The following is a 9,576-nucleotide window of genomic DNA, read 5'->3' on the forward strand; positions in this document are numbered from 1 at the left end:
GTTAAACATATCATTTTGTGTGATTTTATTTAAAAACTTTAAACCTTAAACCCAACTAGAACCCAGGTTAAACACTAATTTTCTTGATGTTCTCTTTTTTTCTCTTTGTATTTCTGATAGTTTCATTGATTTTTTTTTCAGTGAATAAGAGCTTCAGTTGCTGTTTGTCACTAAAAGCTAAGGCTTATGAAAGCATAATATAGTGCATGAGTCTTATTGACTACTTTTATTGTACTTTCATTGTGAATTTAGTTCTTTGAATGCTCCAATCAAATATGTCTTTAAAATCCTAATTGTTAGACTCATTTCTTCCAGTCTTGATTTGCTTCTGTCAAAATGTTGTTTAAAGTAAACTCCTGCTGACTCTTTCCATTTGAAGTGGAATAAACATTGAAACCTTCAGGGATAGACTGATGACAGTGAGTTGGCCAGTAGAAAGGCTTTTTGCAGTCTCGTTCTCACTGGAGCTTGTTATGATAGAACAATTTGGCAGTTTGTGCCTTCTGAAATTCCTCTGCGTGCGAATAAAAGTAGGGGTTGATGGACTGGCCAGTAATGTATAAAAACGTACCATCAAACTACAATGGATGAGAAAGAAGTGGAAGCCCATTCTTTTTGAAAAGGTTGTAGAGTTAATGATTTATATAAAGTCATTGACGAACTGTCTTTGCAAAACAGCTATAAACTAATCAATGTTCTGAAACACAGAGACAAAAAATACGAACCCGATTTCCAAAAAGTTGGGACACTGTACAAACTGGGAATAGAAACAGATTGCAATGATGTGGAAGTTTCACATTTCAATATTTTATTCATAATTCAACATAGATGACTTATCAAATGTTTAATGCATAATTTTAAGGGAAAAATATGTTGATTTTAAATTTCATGGCATCAACACATCTCAGAAAATTTGGGAACAGATGTACAATCCCGAGCAACAATTAAGGCATCCCCTCTTCTTTTTATAACTGTCTGCAAACGTCTGGGGACTGAGGAGACAAGTTGCTTAAGTTTTGGAATAGTAATGTTGTCCCATTCTTGTCTAATACAGGCTTCTAGTTGCTCAACTGTCTTAGGTCGCATCTTCCTCTTTATGATGCACCAAATGTTTTCTATGGGTTAAAGATCTGGACTGCAGGCTGGCCATTTCAGTACCCGGATCCTTCTTCTACGCAGCCATGATGTTGTAATTGATGCAGTATGTGGTCTGGCATTGTCATGTTGGAAAATGCAAGATCTTCCCTGAAAGAGACGACATCTGGATGGGAGCATATGTTATTCTAGAACTTGGATATACCTTTCAGCATTGATGGTGCCTTTCCAGATGTGTAAGATCCAGAGAAAATGCCTGCACTTCTGGATCATGTCTAGATATGGCTTCTTTTTGGACCTATAGACGTTTAGCCGGCAACGGCGAATGGCACGATGGATTGTGTTCACGTCAATGTTTTCTGCAAGTATTCCTGAGCCCATGTTGTGATTTTCATTACAGTAGCATTCCTGTATGTGATGCAGTGCCGTCTAAGAGCCTGAAGATCATGGGCATCCAGTATGGTTTTCAGGCCTTGACCCTTACACACAGAAATTGTTCCAGATTCTCTGAATCTTTGGATGATATTATGCACGGTAGATGATGATAACTTCAAACTCTTTGCAATTTTTCCCTGAGAAACTCTGATATTGCTCCACTATTTTTCGCTGCAGCATTGGGGGAATTTGTGATCCTCTGCCCATCTTGACTTCTGAGAGACACTGCCACTCTGAGAGACTCTTTTTATACCCAATCATGTTGCCAATTGACCTATTAAGTTGCTAATTGGTCCTCCAGCTGTTCCTTATACATACATTTAACTTTTCCGGCCTCTTATTGCTACCTGTCCCAACTTTTTTGGAATGTGTAGCTCTCATAAAATCGAAAATGAGCCAATACTTGGCATGAAATTTCAAAATGTCACACTTTCAACGTTTGATATCTCCATTTCCATCCTGCTTCAATGACTACCGTCCTGTTGCACTCCCATCCTCATGAAATGCTTTGAATGGCTAGTCATTCACCACATCAAGTCTGCCCTACCCTCCTCCTGGACCCCTTCCAGTTTGCATATCGGTCCAACCGGTCGACAGAGGATGCCATCGCCACTGCTGTCCACTCAGTACTCACAAATACAGAGAAAAAAAGACTCATACGTCTGAATGCTGTTCATAGACTTCAGTTCAGCATTCAACACAATCATCCCTCAACAGCTCATTTACAAACTGATCCAGCTGGGTCTCAACTCTCAACCCTTCGCTGTGCAACTGGCTGCTGGACTTTCTGACTGGAAGACCTCAGGCAGTATGGGTTGGCAACAACACATCCAGCACCATCACACTGAACACTGGGGCCCCCCAAGGATGTGTGCTGAGCCCCCTCCTCTTCACTATGCTGACCCACGACTGCAGACCGTCACACAACTCCAACCTCTGCATTAAGTTTGCAGATGACACGACTGGTGGGTCTCATTAGCAAACAAAGATAAGACAAACTACAGGAGTGAGGTGAGCTGCCTTGCCGGATGGTGCAGTGACAACAATCTCTCTCTGTACATGGAGAAGATGAAAGAGATTATTGTTGACTTCAGGAGAGCACACAATCAGCATGTTCCTCTGACCATCAACGTTGCGACTGTGGAGAGAGTGAGCAGCACCAAGTTCTTGGGTGTACACATCACAGAGGACCTCTCCTGGACTGAAAACAGAGCAGCACTGGCCAAGAAATCACAGCAGCGTCTCTACTTCCTCCGCAAACTGAGAAGAGCCAGAGCCCCGCCCCCCATCATGTACTCCTTCTACAGAGGCACTGTCGAGAGCATCCTGACGAGCTGCATCACTGTGTGGTATGGCGCCTGCAACACGTCCTGCCGAAAGACTCTCCAATGCAGATAGAGAGAAGCTGAGAAGATCATTGGTGTCTCTCTCCCCTCCCTCCAGGACTTTTACGGAACCCGCCTAACTCTCAAATCCCTCTGCATCGCAGGTGATCCCACCCACCCGTCACACATCTTCTGCTGCAATCAGGGAGTAGACTGCGGAGTCTCCAGGCCAGGACCAGCAGACTGAAGGACAGCTTCATCCAACAGGCTGTCAGAAAGCTGAACCCGCTCCCAAACATGACTGACTGACTGACGTCATTCTACCACCTCATAAGTCAGTTAAATAAAATAACTGCTCTTGAGCCCTTGTCACTTTAATCAGACTGAATAAGCTTCTTTTTGCACTAAAAATCTTTTTTATCTGCACTGTTTGTACACTTCACTGGTTTGTACTCTATCTGCCTTGCGCTGCTTTATTTAACTTAATTTATTTGTATTACATGTCTTTTTTTACATTCCCTTATTGTATAGCTGTATCTTATATTTTATATTTGATCTAGATTTTTAGGCCCTACTCTTAATGTTATCTGTATGCACCATTTGGGTCTGAGTAACGTAATTTCAATTCTCTGTATGTACGTTCTGTACATGTGGAAGAATTGACAATAATGTAGACTTGACTCGATATTTGTTATTTATATTCCATTATGAATAAAATGTAAGTTTATGAGATTTGTAAATTATTCCATTCCTTTTGTACTCACAATTTGTACAGTGTCCCAACTTTTTTGTAATAGGGATTGTACATCTGTTTAAGAAAATGTTAAGGGCAAGGTTCAATTTAATGTGTAATGTTGATTCAAAAGACAGAACTATACATTTCATGAAAACAAGCAGTTTTGTTAATGCGGTTAATACTGTTTGCTGCTGATAAATTGACTTTTTATCATTTGTTAAATTAATACACATAAATGCACAAAACTAACAAAAATAATCACTAATTAACTATTTAAAGAAATTTAATTGTAATAATTTACTAACCCTGAAACACAAGAAAGAAACTCATAAAGCACTGTTAGACTTTCTGTTGTATTTTTGTGGTTACTTACTGGCAGCACTATTGCCAGTTAGTTACTGTAACTACTCCTTTACAATAGCTTATTGCAAGTTCATTTTACAGTATAATGCCCTTTCCGCAATTTCATTTTACAGTATGATTGCCTTACCACATAATAATTTTACAGTACTATATCCTTATATCCCTACTGTAACTTTTACAGTAAAATAATATTATAGTAATTTTACTGTAATTTTTTACACTATTTTGTAAAACATTTGAATATTTGACATGAATGCCATTGAATTTAATAAATTCTAAATAAGTGACCTGAGTCCATTTACAACTGTATATTTTCTATTCTCTGTCACTATTTAAAGGGTACATGACATACACAGTTTCACCTAATCTCATGTTAATCTTGAGTACCTATAGAGTAGTACCGCATCCTTTATATATCCAAAAAGTCTTTAGTTTTATCATATTTATAAAAGAAAAATACAGCTTTCTGATTCTCTCCTGAAAAAGCTGAGCTCCTGCAGGCGTGCCATACTGATGTTTCGTGTTGTTTCCATTAACATATTCATTTATGTGCTGATTTCCAACAAAAGACAGAAATCTGATGCAATTGTTCTTACATGAATGGGGTCTTTTATCACTGGGACCACTCCATGTTTTAATAGCCAACGATGCACAAATCCAGTGTCGAGCTGGGCCTTGTTTATAAAACATTTGTCACTCAAATGACCAGAACACACAAAGACACTTGATACACTCCGTCGCTGCCCCGGAAAAACAAACTGCATCCACTGTTCGTGTAACGCTGGGTTCTTTGGGAAGCTGAACACACTTTCCCTCACATCCAAAAACGCACTTATTTGGAGACATTCTCGGACAAATCCTATGCAGCGCTGTCGATGATTTCCAGAGGAAGCACATTGATGTGCATGGTCTCGCTCTCCTCTGGTCAACGTGTGCGCAGGTGTGCTTTTCAGAGAGAAATGTTCATGTAAGGAGTTCCACTCTCGTCTATGTCATTAAATCCACGATCGAAAAAAAAAACAGCCGAAACTTGTACCAACCCGGAAGTATGATTTTCTGCACAGAAATTCCATGTGGCCACATTTACCATGAGAATCCATCTCTTTAACACTGTGAACAATTCTGAATACATGAAACACCATTGTACCCCCCCCCCCCCTTAATACATCCATTGCTTATTTATTGTGCTTTATGCTGTAACATTACAAAAGAAAATAGAGAACTGAATTCATAACAACAAATCAAAGCAGGGATCATGAAAATAATGAAAGAAAAAGAAACAAGCATCCTAGTTGGTCCTGGCTGCATGGCCTCTGTAACCATCGACAGCTGATCTGGACCAAAACAAGAGGGGAAATGTGTGAGAAATGGTCATGAGTTTATCACAAGATAAATATTGAAGATTTGGATTCCGCTTTTGCCAGTCTTAGGGCTTCAACAACTGAGAGAAAGACAGTCTCAGTTGAATGTCCATTTCTGAAGCCAGTAGTAATAATTAAAGGAATAGTTCGCCCAAAAATTTATTTTAAAATCTACTGAAAATTTCCTCACCCTCAGGCCATCCAAGCTGACGAGTCCGTTTCTTACCAGATCAGATTTGGATCGATTTAGCATTACATCACCGCAGCGAATGGGCACCACCAGAATGAGAAAAGCTGCATGTTTTAAATATACAAATCCATCATTAAGGCATTTTAACTTCAAACCATTGATTCCATAACTCCGTAATTATGGATTATAAACTCATGTTTTGGCTAGAAATTATGGTTTAAATGCCTTAGTCCCATTGGAGTCCCACAGATTACTTGTGGATTACTGTAATGTTTTTCTCAGCTGTTTGAACTCTAATTCTGATGGCACCCATTCACCGCAGAGGACCCGCTGAAAATCAACTGATGCAATGCCAAATTTCTCTCCGATGAATAAACAAACTCCTCCACATCCTGGAGTCAACCTCAAACAAATTGTAGTTTTTTGGGATGAACAATTCATTCAATGTACAGTTAGATATTTATAGCCACTCATTGTTTAAACAGTATTGCTTTTTTTCCGTGTCAGGGAACATAAATTGTCTGAATATACAATCACATTAAAGAGTTACTTCATGGTCATTCAAACTTAAATTTATTTATTTTTGGCAGTGTTTTAAAGTATATTTTTTTAGTTGTGACAGTTCTTGATCCAAGGAATATCAGTGTGTATCAGCTACTGTAACATTCGTATTGTTTGTAAATATTAGAGCAAAGCAGGCTTTTGAGTCAATCCAGAAGTACTTTTGAAGAATTCAGGATTATAACCAAAATGAATACTAAATCAAAGTACATAAATGGCTATCATCAAATTCTCAGAAATATTTTAATCCAAATAAATTTTATGGAAACTGGAATCAGAAAAAGAGAATAAGTATAATTGTCGATCAAACCGAATTGAATCAAGATCAGAACTAAATTAAGTAGACATTCATCAATCCGATACTCGCTATCGGTATCGGCTCCGATACTGGTATTTTCTGCAGATCGGGTAATGGTCAGACGAGATCCATCCAAATACGATATTGTGCGTATACTGTTTTATGTTATTGTTGAGCCCCATGAAAGACACAGAAACATTATAAAGAACCAAAACGTTTTTGTGCACATATTTCAAGTGTTCCGAAGCAGTTCCATAGTTCATTGTGAGGTACAGATTAAAACTATAAATTAATAAGTCATTAAATTCAAGTTCACATAAACTCTTCTTTCCTGCTGCGGCTGTCTGTCATTCTCAATTCAGCAATCATACTGCATGTCTTTAGTAACTACAGTCAAAACGATGAAACTCTCTTCAAGAGCACACAGTATCTGAGGTTAAAAACTGTTCAAAGAAAAGGCTCAATAAACTAACGCACTGAATTAATACACTAAGTATCAATATCTGGTGACTCCGTGTTGTTTCAAGCTCATCATTCTGTGGACGAGATGCACATAAGCGCTTGGTGCTGCTCTGTATATGGGCCCTTTTAGTATTATAATACTTTTCTGCGCAATTAAAGAATATTAATAGTCTTTCTTGTTCTGTCCTATCTATCATATGTTGCTGCCTTTATTACTGTGCTATAGATATAAAGTAATGTCTTTTACATTTCTATATAAATGTTTATACTTGTTTTTTCATGAATGTATTCATGAACAATACAAAGAGCAATGTGTAACATTTTACCAGAATTTAGACTTATGTCACTTTTATTTGTAAATAAAATATTTCACTAGTTTTTATACAATTATTGTGCACCTGTGATTTTTCTAGAATCTTAGAGTATCTTTTGCTGCTGAATTATCCACGAACCTAGTTTATAATAGTGTTTTTATCATAGATTATGATTATATATTTTTTAATTTGTTCTTTTTCATTAAAATGAAGTTTATATGTAATAGATTGTTTAACACACAAAAGATTTATGATCAGGTCAACACAGAGAAGTATAGAAATTGTACATTATTTAAAAAAGAAAAACTGTGCTGGTATCGGATTGGATCGGTATCGGCAGATACTCTGAATTTTTGGTTATCGGATCGGTTCTGAAAAAATGGTATTATTGCATCACTAGAATTAAGAGCCTGTGAATCAAATGGAATTATGAAATCTCTATCAATCCCCAGCCCAACAAAGTAGGCTGTGAAAATTAATCTGCATTGTTAATTCTTTCGATCTTTCATTTTTATTTTTTTTTATCACAAAAATCTAAACTTCCATTGGATATTAAGAATCTAAAATGGGGGAAAATATCATAATGAAATGAATGTTTTTCTAAAATACACGTTGGACACAATTATTGGCAATCCTAGAAATTACTTTGTTTACAGGTTTTTTTATATCACTGTATTTCAAAAGGAAACTGACTGTATTTAGAAAATTTTAGATTTCATTTTCATTTCATCTTGCATGTAATGTTTGATAAGACAGTGTTTGTGAGCTCATTACTGGAGAAACCTCTATCTCTCCTGCTCTTAAAGTGCCTCCTTGCTTGCAGAAAATTAATTTGCCATTCCAGTCCTCTGATCTGAACCCTATAGAAAATGAGAGAAGTGATCTGAAGAAGAGAAGCACCAACATGGAGCTGGGAATCTAAAGGGTCTGGAGTGATTCTGGATGAAGTAAACATCTCTGATCTCTTGTCAGGTGTTCTCTAACCTCATCAGGCTTTATAGGAGAAAATGTAGACCTGTTAAACTGGCAAATGGAGGTTTCAAAAATTATTGAATAAAAGGGTGCCGTTAATTGTGGAAAGTGTGTATTAGAGAAAAAAAACACTTATTTCATAATGATATTTCTCCCCATTTTAAATTATTATTATACAATGAAAGGTTAGATTTTTGTGAATTTTTTAAATAAAAGATCAAAAGGATTAACAATGCAGATAAATTTTCACAGCTTCCTTTGATTATATTTACCAAGAGTGCCAATATTTTTGGCCATGACTGTATATATATATATATATAAGGGCGGTTTCTCTATTAGGGCGTTTGGGCGATGCACCACCAAAGCGCGAAAGGGAGGGATCTTTTTCTTTCACATTAAACCACAGTGTGATTCTAGACTGTTTGTGCTGCCTCTAAATAGTCCAATCAGCGTCGAGTTGCATTTCGTGTAGTTACGCCCCTTTGTGTAGTAGCACCCTAAGAGTGCTCTTATTGACTTCCATTCAAAGATATCATGTGTAACCTCAACTTGTGCAAGGATTGGTGGGAACAGTGGCATCCAATAATATTTAAAAACTATTCTGAATTTTAACAAGAAAACATTAAAAACTGCTTTAATATCTTTATCAAATGTGAAAACCAAAAAAAACGGGGTGAGGCGGGAACAGCTAAGCCAACTCAAATTCAGTTGTCAGTTGAACTTGATCGACATCATGGCAAACGTTACTTCAGTGCAGATTAAGTGAGTAATTAAGTAAGCAGTTTATTTAAGTATGTTATATGCACTTAAGTATGTTAAGAGGAGGCCAGCAGTGAGTCCTTTAGGCCACATTTGGGCCAAGTCCGTTTGCTATGTGGGAAACAAAAAGCCATAATATAGATTGCATTTTCTTTCTTGAATTAATTGATTATAATTTTACTTGAATATATAAATTTTTTTCCTCTGGTATGCACTGATGTAAATGTTTGATTTACGAGAGAGAGACCGTGCGACATATACAGATCATAAGCGTTTTTGGAGAATGGACTTTTGTTTTTTGAAACGTTCTGCAAGCTGTTCTGTACACACTTGGGGGTTTCCGCTCATGTTGGCCCAGCGATCCGTTTTTTCTACATCTGTGTTACACCCCTTTAAGGGAAAGAATTTCCCATTGGGAACTACTATTGTTTTTTTTCTCTCTTGATCTGTTTATGGTTCGTGAGTCAATCTGATGCCTTATGGAATGCATTCATGGAGTGATCCTGCTTAGACCAATTCCAAGAAATGGTTGATGATCTGGACATGTATTACAGCAACAAATGTGGCAAAAACATCCTCTGTCAAAAATAGGTCTAACAAAAACAGACTACTCGTTAAACCATAAAAATCTCCCCTTTCATGAACAAAGAAACAATTGACACAGGTGCCTATGCCAAATATTCATACTCTCTCTCAGACACATAG

The sequence above is a fragment of the Carassius gibelio genome, chromosome A3 (assembly GCF_023724105.1).
Source record: "Carassius gibelio isolate Cgi1373 ecotype wild population from Czech Republic chromosome A3, carGib1.2-hapl.c, whole genome shotgun sequence".
In the NCBI taxonomy this organism is placed as follows: domain Eukaryota; kingdom Metazoa; phylum Chordata; class Actinopteri; order Cypriniformes; family Cyprinidae; genus Carassius; species Carassius gibelio.